Below are 21,186 nucleotides of genomic sequence, written 5' to 3'. Positions count from 1 at the left end.
ATTCTCTAGCACTTTTCCTTAAAGGTTTCTTAAATCCTTCTTAGCCTGGTAGAGATTTACAACAAGTTCACATATCTCCTAGCCTCATTTTATTTATAAATTCAGTCATCAAAAACCCACTGACATAAGGGAAATTGGGTTGGTGAAGTAGTTACAGAAATTTTATTTGGTGGGTGTTGTAAGTTCTGCTTTATTCTGATTTGGCAATCTACCCTGCAAGGGTATCCTTAACAGAAGTTTGCTGTGTGTAAATTGGTGACAAATGGTAGTCAATTAAGAATGCTTGAGAAGTCTCTTTTTATTGACTAACAGCCTGCAGAATTGCACATTCTTCCTTCCTTAGCAGCAAGGCTCTTCAGCATGATTAATTACTTTCATATCTCCATAGGTTCATAACAGAAAGATACAAGATATCTTCTATAAATCTGCAAATTAAATATGTTGGAGAAAATAAGAAGAGGAACATTTCAGCTGTCTTGCTGAAGCCAAAATCACATGCAAAGCTATCTGGCTCAAGTGCCTTCTCTGAGGACTAAGTTAACCCTACTTTTTTTTAAAAAAAAAATCTTTTCCTTTTGTCCCCCTTGTTTCTCCCTGGACATAGCAGATTTGCTGAAAAAAGGTTATTAGCTTGCACCATTCTTCTGCATCTCCATGCTCTGTCTCGAGTGCGAGCTTGAAATAGTGCATCAGGTTTTGTTGTCTACTATTTGCAAAGCATGAAGAAAAGCAGAAAAGGGTTTGGAAAGGAGCTACAAGCAAAAAATCTGATAAGTAGCATAAGGAAAAAAATTAGATACATTTTCAAAACTCATGTAGACAATCTGGGTTAAGAAAGTAGCAAGCTTATGTCTTTAATATTGCTGACAGCTAAATGTTCAGTGGTATGGAAACAGAACAAAGTCAAACTGAAGTAATTTTTTAGAAATAATGTATATGTTTCTATTTAATTATTAACACCTGGAAAACTTAACTTTTGATGACAGGCGATCCCTTTAAATTGGAACCTTTCAGTCACAGGTAGATAGTTTTGTAGAGTATAGGAAACAGCTCAGCATACCTAGCAAGTTACTGCTGTCTTTTCTTTCTCTCTAAAAAACACGATGGATGATCCTTTTTCCACCTTGTAACTAGCTGATATTTCTCTAGTGTCCTTCAGTTACCTATAGGCAAGGAGGTCCTTGAAGCCTTTTGTCTGGGCATAATTTTTTTTTTTTTTGTGATGCTTAACATTAACCTAGAAGCTACAACTCACTGGATACAACTCGTGCTGGAGCTGGGGTACATGTGGGACCCAAGCCTCGCTCTTCTACTGCCAGCAATAGACAGCCTAGATATGGTATGGAATCAATGGAAGTGGTAAGTTTGCTCACAACAGTAGCAGCTTCCAAAGAAAAGTCTCTGTCAAAAGGAGAAAGAGTATATATTTTGAAGAAAAAGCATCAAAGGGCCAACAATCACGAAGCAAGGAAGATGATTACCTATGAATGTGGAACTGTTAATTCAGTATTTCTTGCTGCTTTTCCCTGAATAGGTTTTGAATGAAAGGAAGTGTTCATCATCGTCTCTACAAAGGCTAAAAAGAAATAACATAAAAGCATTAAGAAAGGATTTATTCAGGTCAAGGACCATCTTGCAATTAAAGGTAGAGGATTTAAGGGAAGAGCAAGGTTGTGACTGCAGTGATGCTGCAACAATTGAAAGATTGGGAGGCATTGTGCAGGAGCATGTTTTGAGGCTGATTTCTTCATTCGGTGGGGAGACAGCTGAATAACTGTCATTCATTCCTTTACCTTTGGTCCTAAATGGTTATGAGGCCAGAACACTGTTAATCGTGGTGAGGGAGACCTGTTCTACAAGGCTACTAGGAGAAGCACAGCTCCAGAAAATGTTATTTCCAAAACGAGAGGGAAGCAGAAAAGCAAAAGACTGATTATTGAAGTACAAAAATCAATAGCAGTGAAGATGACCACCTGGTTTCCCAATACAATAAAACAGGTGGATGTTTGTAGAAGGCAAAGCATTCCCTTTTCAGTGCTGTGCCATGCTGTCAGGAAGGTCTTCTTGAGTAGAAGCATCTTTGAATCCAGAAGTCACAAAGCAGACCAGCAGTTTCAGTAAGAGAAACAACCTGGAGCTTATGCTTGTTCCCTGCTGAACAACCCTTCCAGCTGTTGAAAACTAAAACTCTGTCAGGGTTGTAGTTGCACACCCTTGTGCCAGGTTAAAGCTCCAATTTGTAGAAGAAGAAATGAGAATGGCATTCCAGGCTCACGGCAAAGGGCCACTGAGACACGGGAAAACAGTGACTTGACAGGATTTGTGGCTACTCACGTAGCCAGCAGGTTGGAGTCCTTCACTCTGGTCTGGAACAGGTGTGTGGGGTGGAAGTTTGCATTTTTGGCTTTATGTCATGCCCACTGTTTAGCTAGAATTTGGACAACTCTGAGGACAGGAGGTGAAGATTCGCAAGAGTAAATTATTAGAGTTATAGGATCAAGAGGGAAAACTAGGACATGGGGGGGAGTGGGAAAGGTGAAATGACAGAGAAAAATGTCCAAATGAAGACCAGACATCCTATTCTTACTTTTAATTGCATCTCATTCATTTACTTTTCATTTAAAATGACACAACAGTGGCAAAGCTTTGGTGTATCCGTTCTTTGTAGACAGCGCAAAGCATTTATGTGTACTATTGCATTTCTGTTCTTGAACAAAGGAATATTTTCTGATTCCTATTAGAAAATAAGCATTCTGCTGCTTTTATACAGGGCCACAGCAGTGGCTATTGTTAGTTTATTCCTGTTAATTGCAGGATGCCTTCTTTCTCAATAGGTATTGACCAAATCGAGATATGATGGGAAACATTTGCCTCTGCATAAATGGTAAGTCATTATACATTATCTAGGCTGGTGGTTTTGCAAAATATTAAATCCACATTATGTCAAAACAGAGGAGATGGAGTTGTAATCACACTGATGCGTGACACACAATTAAGAATGTTTGTAAATTTGCATTTATGAATAAAATTCCGATTTAAATGGATATTCAACAGACACTAATGAAGTTTTAAGAACACAGCTAAGGTATGTTCACACAATATAAATCAATGAAGCGTGTGTGCTGAACAAACATGTAAGCATGGATGATGTGTCTCAATGAAAAAGTCAGAGAAATACTGGCAGGTTTAGCACTTTCATTATCAGCCTTCATGTGCTTTTGAAAGGACTAAATCCTGGCAGTAGGACTCAGTGTTGGATCACCTTGAGGGACAGTAAATGTTGCTCTACTCAGATGAATTATGAAAACGTGCACAGTTTCTCATAGCTCTTCCCATGCCTGGTTCTCCCCAGCATGCAATCCTTGGACATTCCTCACTGTTTACCAAATCAACTTGCTTTGAGATCGTGGTTGAAGGAAGGTATTAGAGCACAGGTGATAATTGAATGTGCTGGAAAATGTTGGTAGTTTTTTTCCTTTCTTCCCCTTTTCTAATTTGGTGACCCTCCAGTGTTTTTTCTTGCAATATTTCATACAGACAGGTTTGACTTTATTACAGCCTCAGGCATCTACACACGCAGATGTTCGTAAGTAATATTTGGAACTACCAAGTATGTGTATTAAGTTTTTGCCTCAGGCAAATTTGATGAATATTTGAGTTGGGCAAGAACAGGTATTTTAGCGAACACAGTAATGTAAAATATTCAGAAACTATTAAAAGGTGCAAGAGCATCCAGGATGCCTGCTTTTCCAATCCATGCTTACAAATGAGCTACCTATGATTTTTCTAGGAAAAAAAGAAGGGCTAAACAGACCTTTGCCAGCTTGAAATGTGTTTCAAGGAGATTGGTAAAGCACAGAAACCTGAGCCAAAAATGGTAATTGCAGAAAAACTAGCAAGACCCAGCTATCTCTGAAAGGTAGCCGTTGTCACTGTCTTGCAGTTTAGCATGGCACTCACTTCTGAGCACCTCCTGCCCAGGCACACATTGATAAATTGAAGGTAAATCCAAGAAGAAAAATATTAAGTAGGAAGAAGGGACTGAATTCTGAGGGAAAATAGGAACTAATTGGGCAGAGCTTGGCTAAAGGAGAGCTCAGGAAAGGGGTATAAATCTGCCTATGTCTGTAAGCTGAGCACCAAGTCAATACGAAAGGCAGGATTGTTTAAGTAGGATCATAGCAAAATTGGGTGATCTGGGAGGGAGAATGAGGAAAGCAGTTCAGTCACTAGAAAATGCATGTTGAGAGTGGAGATGAAGATTTTTCACTATTTTCGGTTGAATCTGGTCTACATCAGACCCCCTGCTCCAAATTGTTATATTTGAAACATTTCAGTTCACTGTTTTTAAATGCCATGTTTTGACTGTATCACATTTCAAATGATGCTTTAAGGTTGCATATAGCTACACTTAATTTTTTACAACATTAGAAAATGAAAATGAACAAAAAACCACTTTGGTTTAAATTAAAAGAATATCTTTTTTTTTTTTTTTAACCTGAAAAATGCCAGGAAAGGGGCTTTTCTATGGTGAGAAAACCCAAATGTTTTTCATTTCCAACCAACATTGAATAATTCCCCTCCCCCAGTTTGGCAACAAAACAAAACAAAACAAAAAATCAATTATTCACAGAGCTCTACTCCTGGGGGTACAATTAAGAATAATTGGAAGAAATTAAGCAAGAGAGAATGTAGGCTTCAATAGTAGGACTAGATTTCATCCTGGTGAGAAATACAGGTTTGATCCTGCAAGACGCTGAGTGTTACTTGTGAGATGCTCAGTCTCATTACAGCATCCCTTGGGAGACGCCAGCACTGTTGGGGCACTGTTAAATGTCCTGAGAACACAGTTCAAAATGGCACTAGTCATAAGGGCTTGAAATACTCTTCAGGCCATCAGACATCAGGGTTCATTCTCACATTGTCCAAAAATGGAGCTGACAACCCAAAATCATCTCACTTTCTCTCTATACCTTGTACTCTGTAGGGTAGCAGCTGGCTTAACACTATCTGTTCAGGGCTATAATTTCTTCTTTTGCAGGATCTTTGCTGTAACAAGTCAGGCAGAATTTCTGGAGTTCCCTGCTGGATGTTAGAGAATATCTGTACTTGAGGAGCATAAGGCTAGGACGGGTGCAGGGAGACTGTAGGTCAGGCAGTAATTAAACCACATACTGACCACACATCGCGGTCACCTATGGTTTTCTCCTGTAATCAGCAGAGCAGTCTGTGTTTGTATCAATGATTTTACATTTGTTTCCCCAAGACGTGATTTCCTCGTTGGCAAAACATGTCAGTTAGGTGGCAGGGTGTATTGATATTCTATAGTGCTGTATTTTTAGTTGGAAAGCTGTGAAATATGAAGGTGAGTGCGGTAGGAAAGCCTGGCGTTTTCCAACCAAAATAGTAATCTCCTTAAAAAATAAAATCGGGTTTGTTTGACAAGGCCTGTTTTCCAGAGACAGTTTTGATTGGCATTAATTATATTTACAGTCTTTACCAAGCGAAACTCATATAAGCTTTTCCATTATATTGCTTGGGAGTGATAGATGTCGGGTCTCCAGCTTCTCCCGTGCCTCTCACAATACACTCTCACACGTAGTCTTTCCATCTTTTGGAATTTCAGTGGAATGAAAAGATTTATTAACGTTCACAGCAATACATCAACCATCTCCTCCACCAATTCTGTTAGTCTTCTGAAAGTTGTCTGAACTGGCTGGTCATGAAGAGGCATGGTTTTGGTAGGTTTGGCTATTTATTCCTTGATTTACTAAACCACTTACAAGCAGAGCTGTCATCACCAAATATGTGTAATAACCTCTCGTCATTTTTCAGGATGGAAGTGTTTAGGGAGCATTTTTTATATTCTGCAATATCATTCATGATTTTTACCACTGTCTGTAGCAAAGGCTTACATACTGATAACAATTATTTTGCTCTTAATATATTTTAATATTTCTGTAACAGTGCTTGCAATGGCTTTTTCCTCATGTCATCAGCTTCTCTGATCAATTATCTTAATCACATAATTTCTTGGTTATGACAATTGCCATTTGTTTTCATTTCTTATAGTTTTAGGTTTTGCTCCTTTTTTGGTTTGTTTGTTTGGGTTTTTTCAGTTCCTGATTTTTTTATTTAGATGCGAGTGTTCTTTCTGGTAACTTGATCTTGACTTGGTGGGTTTCTTGGGCGTTGGATCTATTTGCTAAAAGAAGATGTGATTTTTCTAGCCGTATTTTTATACCTACCTTCTTTGGCTCATAAATTTCCTCAGCACTGGGAAATTGCCCTTTTGAAGCACTAAATTAAAATATTACTGGTTAGGACTAGCCTCTATTTATCCTGTATGTAATCACGTTGTGACTACTGGTGCCTTAGCAACCATCATTACCTAGTTCTAGTGATTAATTCATTTTTAGTCATCACACCCAGATCCCAAATAGAGTTATCTTGTGTTCTGTGTGCCACCTTTTCATTGAAAATTAAGGCTAGTCTGGTGGAAGCAGCCTGAAGGATATTAAACTAACAGCAAAGGTGAAGGCACTAAGGAGGAAAGTCAGTATATAGTTAAATCTGCACTTCACAGAGAAAAATAAAAATGTGGAAAATGTGAGTTTTGAAGCTTTCAGAGAGGGTGCAGAGAATGGAGGCCAAGCAACTCAGCAGAAATACAGCAAAAAGAAATCAAATCATCTTCTCAACTGGCCTACACATCAGTTTGGGAAGGTACAGGAAAAAACTTTAGTAAGTGAGGCATGGGTAATAAAGATGGTCCCAAAGCATCTGGAAAGCCCATTCATTTCAGCAAGCTATTAGGAGATAAATGTGTATTTATTTGGTCTGCCTCTAAGTACTTCCAAAGAACAAATGTTTAAGAGTCCATCTTAAGACAAAATCCATCTGCTTCTCCAACAGTTTTATGAAACAGTTTATTTTGTCTGAAATTAACTTGTCTGACACATTGTCATGCTTGGTTACCACAGCAACAGTGGCAACAGCTATGACACGTGGTATTCATTTTATCTGAATTTCACCACCTTACCTTTCACTTACAAATATATATATGTATATATGTGTATATAATTCACAGTTCTGCACCAAGCTCCCACCCAGCTGAAAACACCCTGTTTAATTGGCAAGCTTTAATAAAAAAAAGCTCAAAACAATATTGCTATCCTGAGATTTACTTTTTGATCTTGACACTGGCAGCAGTTTTCTTAGTTCTCTATATGCAAGATATGTAAGGCTCTTCCCTGTTGAACCTCCGGTTTCATTCAGATGCAGACCTCAGTCCTGACATCCCACTAGCACTTTGAGCAAGAGCATAGGCCTGAGGAGGTGGAAAAGCATTTGTATGTCACCAAAGCTGTATAAGCAACACAGGTTGAAAATAAGGACGTTTTTTGCCGGTGTTTTCCCAACACATTCATCTGCTTTTCTCATGGGAAAATTTCAAAATGGGGAGAGTTTTAATGGGGTCCTAATACTACTGATTTATAATGGAAGCTCAGAGGCTTCATCATGATAACATCACTGTTATAACACTGCGGTGAAACTGTGGATTTCAACAATCTGCCTTAAAAATATGTGCGAGACCTTCGTTTGTCCTCTGTTCCCCCTGTAATTTCACCATCTGTCATCCTCATCCACTGCAAAGCAAACACAGGCTGGTCACCTCCCTGGTCACTTTATAGGACTGGAGGTTTCAATTCAGGCAAAACATGAAAAAAAATCTACTATCATTCATAAAACCTTGTAAAGATAAGCTTAAAATTTCATTTAATATGACAAAGAAGAAAAGGGTGTGTTTGGCTTCAGTCTTTCAAAGCTGTCAGTCTGTTTGATGGCCCTAGAAAGCTCCAACCGGCAAGAACCTGAAACTAAAAGGAAAAATCAATAAGAAATTATGCTGGCAGTATCAGAATCGATAATTATTTGAAGGATCTCTTCCTTGCTCATGAAAACTGCAAACCAAAGGAAGAGAGGGACTTGGGCAACCTGCCCACCACAGAAGAAGTGAGAAGAACCGGAAAAGCTCTTTAGATCCCACATGCCATCCATCACAGCTTGGAAAGCCTTTCAGTTAAGTGCCAGGCAAGGTGGCTGTGAATTTAATTCCTTGTGCATAAGTTACAGAGCGATGCTAAATAAATGTTTCTATTGCTTGCATAGTCTAATGCAAGTTCCTTCCTAGGTATATACATATTTTGTGACTTGAATCCATTATTTCAAGGACCATAATCTTAATGGGTGCTAGCAAAATGGAAAAGAAAAAAAAAAAAAAAGATGCTGATTCGCTCCACTTACTGATCAACCCCCTATCTGCTCTATAATTGCTGAGCATCCCCATCCACACAAATGGCTTATCCTCTTCTCCAGTCCTTTGTGCTCTACCAGTGAGGTCCTGCAGGAAGCTCAGCATTAGACACCACTGGGACATCATCAGAACGCGGAACCAGCGTGGAGCTGAATAAATCATGCATTTGTAGTGAAGAAACACAAGAGGGTGCAATAAGCATGTCCAGAAACCCTTTAGCTGTCATGGAAACAGGCTCCGAAAGTGCAGCTCTAATGTATATCCACTGATTGGTATCAGCTATCCAGAGGGCACCACTGAGTTATTCATCAGCATTCCAAGTCGCGGACGAGGCACAGCGAATCTGGATTCATCCAGCACATACAAAGTAGGCTTGTTCTGCAAAGAAACAGTGATGCTCTGACTACGTGGGGACCAGGAAGAGCAAACCAAACAGCATGCTCATTTGCATCTGTCTTCTATAAAAAGAAAAATAAGCACAGAGAAGTTACTACAGAAGGGACAGATCACGTGTAGAAACTGACGGTCTTCCTTAAGGTGAAGGCTCCCACTTGCAGTCACAGACTAGTTAGCTAGGATGCTCACCTATCACAAAATGGCAGCTTGGGTGCTCTCTGCCATTGAAGCTGACAAAACCCATACTTTTTGCTCCACGATATTCAGTTAGTCCCCTACTGAAGCCAGATTGGACCATGACCAAATGTCCCAGGTCACTCAGGTAGCTGGTATTGCAGCTGGATCTCCCTGATGCCTGTCCTCTGCTCTAAAAACCAGGGAGAACTTGCTTTTTTTTATTAACATCTGCCCCACTTATGTCCCTCAGCCATGTCCCAGCTGTGTTGAGAACCTTGGAGCTAGACTTTGAAATGTTGTCTGATTTCCCTTGAAATCATGAAGCCTTTAATACTGCCCTTTGAAATCCCAATCGTGGTCACAAGACCTTTGCTGTGATGCAAATGGTGGGTCCCTTATGTCAGCGAGAAAAGTTTTGGATGTCCCAAAGGATGTCATGTTGCCACTGGGGACAGAAACAACACTGAGTCATCACAAATGATATGGAAGTTTTATATACCAGGCGAGCCCTATGTCCAGTGCCGTGATTAAAGTCCATAGGCAGTGTTGATTTCCTGAAAACACGTGTTCTGCATTTATCCACTTGCTGAAAGGACGGACCTCAGCTGGCAGAAATAAATGCAGTCCTACCGCTGCTGAATGGGCTCACCTGTCCTGTGCAGCCAGGGATCCAGCCCATTAGCCTTTCCTGCAGATGAAGTAAGACGAACATTTAAAATTGCAGTTGTAATTTTCTACTTGAGAATTTTCTCCAGCTGGGCGCCTGGCTCAGTAGTTTTCTATTCTTGACTTAAGCAGGACACGAACTGCAAATTGATTTTATCAGGATTTAATTAAATTTGTGCTGTGACCTGCAATGAAGTAAGTAAAACCTCTGATTGCAGTGAGGCTGAGCATGGACACAAGGGTTTGTTATTTGGACTTCCTTGCAATCAATAGGGCCCAGCACAAGTCTTTCTAGTTTATCCACTATAGTCCTGGACAAACGCAAATTACTTCTTTAGCTGTAGCCTGTCCACTTCAGCCTGAGAATACGAGGCAGATTAAATAACATTATCCAGAAGCCCAGACCATCTACATCAGCCTCAGACTGGGATTTCCCCAGGGAACTGCTTCAGCGGCAGGCCAAATATCAACACTGCCATTCTCCGTGGCTGCATCTACTTCCCCACGTATAAACTCAGTGAGGAATCAATGGCCTATTGGCAAACCAACCGATGTGAATCCTCTGGAACTGAGATTTTGATTTTGCAGTGCAAGCCACTAACTCCTGGCTGCACACAACAGTAGTTATTTTAATTACCACCACTGTAGCATTAAGAAGACACTTTAAATGCCAAAATAAAGTGCTTTTATTATTATTATTATTATTGAACTGTACATTATGGCTGCACACAGACGTGATAGCCATTCAATACAATTCACCTTAATGTGAAAGCAGCAATAAGTCTGAATTCACATTCTCAATTCACTGAATTCATGTTCTTATGACTTTTTTTCACTTATTTTTCAGAACTTGTTCCACTGCCTAAATGTCTATGCTTTCTTTTGGAGAAAGCTTCATTTCCAGAGCTGAAAAGAAGTTTCTAATCACTGTGCTCACCCTGGAGCGCAGAGGATATTTCCAATCACCTGAGCCAGTGAAGACACTTGGCAACTTGAAAAGCAGGACTGCTGCCCTCAGGCTGATTCGATGTTCTGTGGAAAGTTAAGCAGACAGCCAAGAGCAGACTCAGTGTAGTGATGTTCCTGAAATGTGTTGAGCACTGATGTTTTAGGTCTAGATATACTGTACTCACTGCTAAGCATGTGAGTGAAAGCATGAGTATGTGGGACTTAGCTACCCCCTGGCTAAGCAAAGGGCACTGACAGTTTCTGCAAGAGATGGTGTTACTACAAACTAGTGCCAAAGTGGGCAGCAGGAGCTCTCTGAAGCATTTCTCTGGTGCTAAGTCACAGTGGCTGGTAGAAAACTGTGGATATAGACACTTATGGGGAACATATATTAGCACATCTGCTTTTTTTTTTTTTTTTAAGAGCTTTCAGTTTTGGTAAAATTCAGCCCCAAAACTGTATTTCAGGTTCAGGTAAGTATCTGGCTAACCATTCAGGAGGTCACTGGAGATGGATGGGCACTTACTGATACAGAGACCGTTGTCTCTTCACCTTTAGGGACGCCTACTCCTTTCCATTAGCTATAGAGGGAACCTGTATTATATTACTGTATAATGTACCTTATATTACTTATATCAACCAAAGAAAGAAAAATAAGAATAAAAAACACTACAGGAGAGCATTAATACATCTCTTGATGGAGTTCACAGATCAATGATTTATTAATATTAATAAATATTTCAGAAAAAAATAATACTTGCTTCATCTCATGTGAATCATTATGATTGTTTTCATTGTAATGCTTACAAAGCATTTGGAGTTTCCACAGCATTCAAAGGGAAAAATATAATACTGGAAAGCTGAAAGATGTTTTCCAGCACAACTTTTACTCTTAGTCCCTGATGACCAAAGAGAATCTGAGTTGGAAGGATGTCTATAAATTGGACATTGGGAAGCTGGTTTATACTGTACCTGAAGCCAACATTTTTAAATTTTAATGCTAAATTATCTGCTTCGGTATGGACTTTGCTGACCAACTTCAGGCATTTCACTTTGAAAGCATTAGCTGAAATCTAGAAAAGCTAGTCCCAAGAATTGTTAATCAAGAACAAAAATTCCACAGAATAATTTACAAGCATTTTATGTACTGGATAAGAAAAAACAATTTGTACAGATCTAAGCTGGAAAATATGTTTAAAAAATCTTGCATGAGAATTCAATAAAAAAACCTCAATATTTACCCACAAACACTTCATTTAATAGATTTTGTGATCAAAAGAAGCCGTCATATAGCTCTGTATATAAAGGCATCCAGAAATTAAAATTATGCTAGGACAACACCTGATCTTGGTGTTGTGGCATTTGTCATCTATTTTCAGCTTTTCCCCAAACCTTGGCTGACACTTAATGCTTTTGTGCTTTAGTACCTCTTGCTATAAAATCAAAATAATATTGTTTCTGACTTAGCTATTTGAAAATTCATTTATAAATGTTTTTAAAGGATTTGGGGATCTCCATACAGAAAAGCAAAGTGTTATCACTGTAATTGTGGAATAGTCAAATCACATCCTGCAATTTCCTACTTGCTTGTACCAAGCACAGTTGTATCTTTCCTGGTGTTACCAATGGGTGTTGGAGAAAGGTACTTAGGCACTTTGTCAGCTTTTTGTGACAATTTTGGATCCAGAATCTGCTCAGAGACTCTGCATGTGTTACCCGTGAGACTGATTTATCAATTTCCAAGGCCAGGTATGCAATTTTGCTTTCAAGGATTGCCTTTTTTTCCATATCATGCATACTTGGGGCTGGAGTATTTTTTTACTTTAGTGGAGATGTGCTTGTGTTAATGTTGCTTTTTATATTAACTGCATACTTTGGGTGATGGATTACCATTACTAGCTACTGTTTCTCGTTTATTCATTAAACAAGAGCTGAACATTATTGGCCATAACAGTTTTTAAATGTATTAATACTCTTGGTGGCATTAATCTACTGGAAAAGTGGTTTAAACAGAGGATATGATGAATGTTAACAAAGCAAATTCTTTCTTGTCTTGTTCCCATATAATTTTAAGCCAGTGTATTCTGTGGTGTTCGCCTTCTATGCGGTGCTTGTGAGACTGCATCTGGAGCCCTGTTCCCAGTTTGGGGCTCTCCAGTACAAGGAATACAAAACAGATGGAAAGGTGGAGAGAATATGGTGTGCATAGCTTTAAAAGGATGAGCAGGGGATGGATTACTTGAAACGCTGAGGTTTCACTCAATCCAACCTATTCTTTAATTCTGGGGGTTTATTCACTGTCTGGCTGGTGGTGGTGGCGGTGGTGGTGACGGGAAAAAGTCTGGGTTTAACTTCATCAAATAGTTAAACAGCTACATGTTTTCATACAACACTCACTTTATCTGTGAGAGCAAAACAACCTATTGTATGTCCCAGTTTCAGCAATTTCAGTTTTCAAGTGAACCGATCTTTGTACAGACATGCCTCTGGAGTCTCCTTCCACCTCACATTTGCTGACCGAGCACCACTCGAATTTGGGGAGGCAACCAGGGCAGAATGAAGTAAAGTTTGTGTACCTGTATCATTATTTGGATTATGCTATTTTTTTATAATATTCAAGCTGGCTTTCCCAAACGTAAGAGTCCAGCCTCTGGTTTCCAAAGCAGTTCCAAGCACCACCAGCGCTTTCTGCATGTCTGGTCCTTTCTAGCCCTCCCCAGGTTCAGCAGCCATCCATTCTTTACCTCCAGCCCCTACACACCTCTGCAAAAATCCCCTGCCTCCCTCAGTCCTGCCTTGCTCTTCAAAAGCTGCTTAAGACCTGTTTCTGTTAGAAGTGGAAATGCAGTTGCTGCGGATGCTGCGGTTCATCAGGTCCATCTCAACTCCACTGCCCAAATCATTGCACAGGTTGGGTGAAGGGGGATCAGAAGAATATAAAAGAAATACCTGTTCCATCAAATGGCTTCTTGTCCCTTTTTGGAAAGTGTGTACCAGCATTAACCTCACTGGCTAGCAGTGGCATTCCAGAGAGGATTTTTAGTTGGTAAATGACAAGATAAGGAAGAAGAAAAGATAGGTGGAAAGGTAAAAGTAAGGAATTTCTCTGCCAGGATACAACTTCCTTCCCACCTCTCCGCTTGGGAACAGTGGATACAGAAATACCTAAGGCAGTCTTCCTACGTTAACTTGAGCTGCAGAAGCAAATAAGTGTATTACAGTATGCTCAGTGTGAAAAGCTCTTTAAGAGAAGCCAGGTAAATTAGCTCAGGCAGACTGTCTCGCTGGCATGGCTATGCTCTCATTATCCTCATATCTCTGTACAGGTTATTGCACAGTACAGATATACCCAGAGGTACTCTACGGTAATGTTTTCAATTCAGTCCGAAGATCCCAAACCCAGCATTGTGACCTGATTTCAAGATAGATTTTTCCTCCACATACGTTGTTTTTAACATTATGGTGGGTTCTCATAGAAAGGTGGGTTTTTTTGAAATACAGCTTCTGAACAAGGCGTTTGAAAGAAGTGGACTGACACTGAGAATTCAGATCAATAAGGAGCTCTGCAGAGAACAATGGATAGGAAAAAGAAGTTTGTCTCTGTTCTGCTGCAGATCAAGTGGGTAAGGTATCGATTTTTGCCCTCAGCACAGTATGACCTCAGAGTGAATTGTATGACAGTACAAAGCCCAGTGGCTCAGACCTCTCTTTGGATGGTATGCATTTTCTGGCAGACTACAGAATATGAGTGGGAAAGTGGGTAATGACTATTAAAAAATAAAATAAAATAAAATAAAATAAAATAAAATAAAATAAAATAAAATAAAATAAAATAAAATAAAATAAAAAGTTAGCACTGGAAACATGTCTGGTAACAAATGCTGCTTCTCCAGACTGTTGCTCATCCATCTCAGTGACATCCCCCTCCAGAACTAATCCTGCAATTACATGAATGTTTGCTTAACTAAACACAAAATATCTTTCTGCTGAATTGAGGAGCAGAGGATTCCTGGACTTATACATTCAGCAAAGAAAAATTGAAGCAACTTGGCCAAGCGCAATAATCTTTTGATGGATACATTCAGCAAACAATAGGCTTCTGCATAGTGTTTACCATCAGCCTCAGGGGTACATGATCTACGCGGCTGACGCTTCAGGCTGCATCATTAAGATAAAATAAACTCAGATGCAGCTTCTTACATCCACTGTCTTCCTTAATGTTTAAATACTAAGGGGAGCAGATAAACTGCTAAGAAGCGGCTGCCTCTTTGAAGCCTTTCTAATGCCAGGAGGCCCCAAAAGACTGCAGGAGAAAAGATCTGCAGGTGGGGAAAAAAAGAAATAGGTAATTCAACACATGAGGAGACAGATCACAGAGAAGGAGCTAACGTGATGGCAGAAATAAACCACTCATTTTTTTCATGACAATAGCTATTGTATTTTTTAATATTTTCTATAAAGATAGGCTTCATTTTTTTTCAGCATAAAGAAATAATCCTTCTTGCTTATTTTCTTTTTCCTATAAAAGCCAGTTCTTGTACAATGCTGAAACACTGATCCCAGTCCTCCCCAAGGTTTGCGGCATGTGATTTTCATTTTCCATTGAAAAACAGAAAAAAAAATGGATAATTTGCATTTCTAAAATGCCCCTTAAAATGTCACCAGCCATAAGACAGCTGCAAACACCTGTTGTATGAAACAGGGGAAAAAAAGTTAAAAGGTCACCCAGTTCCTTTTGGTCTGTGGAAATCGCATGGGAAGATGAAGCAGCCAGTGGATGAAATATATGGACAGTCATCCTCAAAATAGGAGCCTAATCTTTTCTCTTGGGTAGGACCCCCTGGCCAGAGTTTTAGGTGTAGATTTTTTCCTTCATTGCATTCAGATTCAAGTAGAAAGGTTTCACTTTGTATGTCTTTTATCTGCTCTTTAAGGCATCTCCTGAGTAGGTCAGATCTCTAGCTGAGGCAGAGACTGTTTCTTGTGTATCAGAGAATATCACTTAGGGACTCTCCATCTTGAACATGGCACATTTTCCCTCCATTAGTAAGCGTACCAGTGCTTGCTGAGAGATTTGTACACTCTTCCTGGGCTTTTGCCTTTTTGGAGATTGTACTACCAGTAGAGCCTACCGTGTGTTAGGGGGACAAACTATGATTTAAGAGGGCTTTTCCACCTTGAATGTTTATCATCTGTCACTACTCTTTAACAGAGTTGATCTTTAAAACCCTACTCAAACCATTGCTACAGCCAGTCAGGGGTAATAATTTCTAATCAAACAAGACTGGTATATAAAATGGGATATAGATTTTATGAGATGCTCACTCTGTATCAGTATGTCAAAAATACTCATAATTGGATCAACTCAGAAATGGATTATAGCATTTTGGCAGAGTTGGCTGAAAAGATCAGGAAGATCCTTATGTAGTCTTTGACTCAAGGACAGTTTATGTAAAGTTCTGATTAACTGGAAGTTGAAAACTTTTAATACTATAGGGCTGACCTATGGTCCCAATTCCAGCTACCTTCAGTGAGCATTACCTACATGGGAAGAAGAGAGTTCCCTTTCATTAGCAGTTTCTGCAACAACTGCCTCTATATTACTCTACCAAAAGCAATTTTAGAAAGCCAGTTGTCTTACCAAGAACACCTCAATCTAGTATATATTAGAAATGTTAGATTTAAGTCCTATCCATCATGTGAAGTTTTGATATAGTTATTACAACAGTACTCCACTTTTTTCTCTCTAGCTGCAAGGTATAATCAACATAAAGATTTATAGATTTATTTCTCCAATTATATGGAGGGGAAGTTCACTATTGTGAATTATGAGCATGAAACTCCCTGTATACTAACGAGGAAACTGGTCTGGTAGACTTTACCCATGAGAAAAACAGTAAGAAGCCATCTTTCTTTTTCATACTTATTTATTACTGTCTAATATGTTTGAGATAACATCTGAAATAATCATGTCTGGAGAGTCTCAAAGACTTTGCAAAAATGGCTAAAAATGTGTTTTGGGTTTTGTATTTCTGAATGAGTGTCCAGCGTTCATTCACTACAGAGCTTAGATCATACCATTTCATTCCCTCCCCAAGCTAGCTAAGACAACTAAATCAAGGAATCTACAACACTTTCTTCACTGAGCCCTGCAAAACTACTTTTATTTTCTTTTTTTTTTTAGACCAATAAACAGAAAATGTGATGCTTTTCAAAAGTTTGACACAAAAAGGCTGTCAGAAGAGACAGCTAAAATGCCAGTTGTCTATAAGTAAGCCTGCTGGGGAAAAAATGAGTGTTTTCAGATGGTGTGTGCATATGGAAGCCTTATCATTAGTGTGCATGTTTCCCAGAATTGCTCCTGCAGAAGTTAAAGACAATTGCATAAACTGAAGGAGTGATAATCTGGGGTAAGAACATTAAACTCTGTTTATCCAAATAGGACAACTTCTCATCATCTATAGCTTGGGCATAGAAACTTACTCCTTCAGACAAAGTCTGTTCTGGAGTTTTAAACTTACTTTAATATATAGATTCAGCCACAAGAGCCTGCGTTTGATTTCTAGTGGCTTAGCCTCAGGTGGTCCTCAAATTTTAGTCAAAAAAAGCAAGACTGCTCATATTTAAATGGGCAGGTACGCCGTCTTTATGGCAGAAAGTCCATACTGTAGCCAAGCTTTTATATGCTGTTTTTCATTTTCATTCCCCACCTGCAAAAATCAGTTCAGGTCAGCTTGACCTCAGGTTAATTGCCAGTCATAGACACAAGATGCACATTGCTTTTTATCACAGCTTAGTTTAAAGTACTTGGGTATTAAATTCCTGCGGAAATCTGACACATGCCTCATAAAATGTCATGAAACATATTTTATACCCCAGTGCCAGGTACTATCTAATTATCTAAGATGACAGTCTCTTCCCAAAGGGGTTATTCAAGGAAAAGATAACCATGGAGCTGGAAAAGGTTCAACAGACAAGCTTTTCATTTAAATGTGACTGTTGTTATAAATGTGGTAGTTTCCTAACTTTCCCTACACTAAGCTACTAGTGATTATATAGTGTTTTTAAGTCATCTCGGTAACTGTAGAGCTCCATTTCCCAAAATATTTAATACAGGAATTGGTTCATTATCTTCTCAAGTCTCATGTATTTTCTCAATGTTAAAGAAGCCCTCATATTTCTCATCTCAGCCTCTTGTTACCAAAATGAATCTCAAGACAGAGGCTTGCAGCAGTTTCAAGAAGGTAGGTGGGACATATAAGGAGAACATATGGAAGAAGTAATGAGGTTTGGGAGCTGTACACATTTTATCAAATTTAACTTCACCCTAAAGTTTTACACATTCATCTGGGTCCTATTTCGTGTTTTAGAATTAGGCCAATACGGCCTTTTCATCACATCCTTCAGATCAACCCTCACACACATCCCTGTTCTTCATCTCCCCAGCTCAAGTTCAACATAAGATACAGCCTTAAGAGAAGAAAAACATTTCAAAATACTAGCAGCCTGTTTTGAGCTGGTTCATCTGTGTTTTCTCAGTGACAAACTGCTTCCAGAAGTTTAGGCGCTTCTCTGCCGAGCTCTGCACAAGCACCCTGTGCTACTAATTTACTGCAATTGTCTCCACTCTTAAGCTCTTATACAGATGGCTGTTTTGATCCAAATGGTGATGATTAAGATCCTGAAGTCAATTTTCTTTTTTTCAGGTCTTGACGGTTCCTGAATGAAGTGAGGAACATCATGAAAGCAGCCTTGTGCAAAGATATTGGGGTAGGGGGTGGAGGGGAGGGAAGAGAAAGAAAGACAGAGGAGGAAAACAACCTTTTTAGTAGTGTTAAAAGATGAACTTTTGAAACATTCCTGACTTCTCTGATTTTTAAAAAGAATCCTTTAGAGTACGTGCTTGAACATGTTGCAACTGAAAATTACCATTGCTTGACCCCGTCAAGACGTCTGCTGAGTTTTTGTTATGTTTGATGAACTCTTCTTTGAAATGTCCTCAATGACAGGCCTAATAGTATTTGGAAATAATTGGGCTCCATGTTACTTCTTCCTAGAAGTTAGCCTAGTTTTGTCCTTACTTCACTTATTATCGGTCTTCATTATTTGCTCTCCTGAATCACAGCGCAAACTCTCTTTTTAATACTTCCAGCATTAGGAAATGCTCCTATCGGTAAGAAACTAGTCTATGAGAGCCATTGCAGTAATCATCTAGTGTCACCTCATGTGTTATCCTGTTCATCTTCAGTTCTACCTTGTTTCTTGACTAAGTTAATGATATCATGAGGGTGGGGTTTTTTTACATGTATAAAAATGTAATCTCCCATTAGGAGAAGGTTGAGAAACAAGGTCTGAAGAAATATGCTCAGTGTAATGGTTCTTAGCCATATAGGCAATGCTGGATATTGGCATTCCCAGGACTGTTCTCACTAAGAGTCAAGACAAAGGTGGGTGAAGTTGTAACTGGGAGAACCCTGAAAGAATGTGGAAGGTAATTTCTGTAGGGGCCTTCCACCACAGCATCTCGTTCTCCACGTACTTGTTCCCCATCGGTGGCACCAGCATCCAGCCAGGTTTTCCAAGGCACTGGAGCAGGGGTCCTCAAACTATGGCCCGCGGGCTGCATACGGCCCCCCAGGGTCCTCATTCCAGCCCCCGATATTTACAGAACCCCCCCGCCACCCACCCCCACCCCCACCCCCACCCCCACCCCCCGGCGGGGGTTGGGGGGGGGAAACCAAGCAGCCGCAGATGACTGCCTGCCACTGCATCCGCGCGCCAGCCCCCTGGTTAAAAAGTTTGAGGACCCCTGCACTACAGTATCCAAAGCCAATAGATACATGTTCCCTATCACAAAGCTGTTTACTTTGCTTACAACTAGAACCAGCCCTATGAAATTATAACTCATAGCTTAACCCTGAACTCTTAGGAGCAAAAACTTCCACAGCGTTGAATGGGGTTTGAGCTGACATTATTTCTTCTCTTCTCGCATAGCAATGGAGCGCTGTTGTAAATTATTGGTCCTGGCAGTGGGGGATACCAGACTGAAAAACCAGTCTTTTATCTTGTTTTTCCTCAAGTTGTTCCAGCAGTGGTTTCGCAACTGTTACAGAGAATTGTCTTCTCTTATCATTTTCAGCAGAAATGACAGGCTGGTCTTTTTCCATATCATTAATATCATTCTTGCCCATGGCAGTATACACTGTGCAAAATGAAACTTTCATTAGTCTGGAGTTGGAGGACGTATGTTTTCTCACATTGTATCCAACAGAAGTGGGGCTGGGTTTTATCCAAAGCCATTCATAATGTCCTGTATTCTTTGTCACAGTGTGCCCTGGCTTCGTGGTTCTGTTTCAAACTGCAGCTATCACAGCTCTCCATCCCCAGCATGTCCTGCATGACTGCATCTAACATTGTCAAGGGGATTTCACTGTGAAATGGGAGAATGACACATGCGCTCAGAATAGGCATCATATCCCTATTCTAATTTTTCCACTTTGCATATGTCATGAATAGTTGTGTGAGGTTTTTTTGTATTGCAGTTAGATCTACAATGTGTAGGGGAATCAGGGATTCCTTAGGGTTGCTAGAAATGCTGAGAATCAGTTTGGTCCTATTGGAATGATGTAGGTCCTTCATTCTAAAAATCAAATACCTCGTTTTCATTTTGAACTACATAAAAAAAATTTAAAGCAAAGTACAAGGTCATTTTGAATTGTAAAACTGACACAGTTCCACTTTAAGCAGAATTAAAAGTAATTCCAAAATTGATATTTTGATTTATTATTTTATCGTAGTGGTTTCCTTTCAAACAGTGGCAAAACCAAAAAATGCTATTACCTTTGCATTTTTAAGCAAATTAGTTGGTGAAATTAGAATTGCTTTGGGCCATGTTTCTGTACAGCTAAGACTACTCTTAATTAAAATCACTTGTATTAATGACACTTTTTACCATTCTGTTTTAAGGATCCTGTTATTCTGACTTCTGAGAACTTGTAGAGCATGGTACCATCCCTGTCCTGGGACATCAATGTTTAAACAGGAAGACTTACTTTCCCAGTCTTTTACTATCAGGGGACTGAAACGGAGAAATTCAGATATTGTTCAATAAAAATCTTAGGTGCTGTAAGATTGATGCTGCTGCACATAAATTTCAAAAGTATGGCCTGCAAAATGGGTCCCAGAAGCAAGGTATGTCAGGTACTTACAATTCCCACAGCAGATGGGGAAAATTAAATCCTCCAGGGTGAGGCCCCAGACAAACAACCTGATCAGTTCAGAGAGGCTTAAAATAAAAGCAGCTGATGAGCAAGATAAATATATCTCAGCTCAGCCAGGCAATTGAATGAGAGGCTTCAGGAGGTATCTCTGATCACTTGGGGATGTCCACCTGAGTCCTGAGATAAAAGTGTTCATGGCTACACCTATAGTTCCAAGACCTCAGCAAGCACCAGGTAGTTAATGGTTACCTGAAGTGTAGAAGCCATCAGGCGATGAAACTGGGATGTCCCTTCTCTGGCGGGTCCAAGGGGCTGGTATGTGGACCCACAATGAATATTTGAGGAGCTCCCTGTAAGGTGGGCAACCTGGGCTGGAGTCCCAGAAGGACATGGAGGGAGTTGAGCCCCAGTTAGAATTAATATGGTAATCAGGTGTTTTCTATAAATGATAAGAACACACAT

The 21,186-nt window shown here is 39.7% G+C and overlaps 1 long non-coding RNA gene across 1 annotated transcript in view; it reads right to left on the bottom strand.

Moving 5' to 3' along the window:
- Nucleotides 1-20,729, bottom strand: part of LOC308059177 — a 49,847-nt gene extending 29,118 nt beyond the window's left edge. The window contains exon 1 of the long non-coding RNA XR_013926156.1: nucleotides 19,215-20,729. This is a non-coding gene — a long non-coding RNA (uncharacterized lncRNA). The remainder of the gene's footprint in view (nucleotides 1-19,214) is intronic.
- Between the last annotated feature and the right edge of the window lie 457 nt (nucleotides 20,730-21,186).

The sequence above is a fragment of the Falco punctatus genome, assembly GCF_963210335.1.
Source record: "Falco punctatus genome assembly, chromosome: 1".
NCBI lineage: Eukaryota > Metazoa > Chordata > Aves > Falconiformes > Falconidae > Falco > Falco punctatus.
Note: the sequence above shows the minus strand (reverse complement) of the source record. Positions and strands in the feature narration are given on the sequence as shown.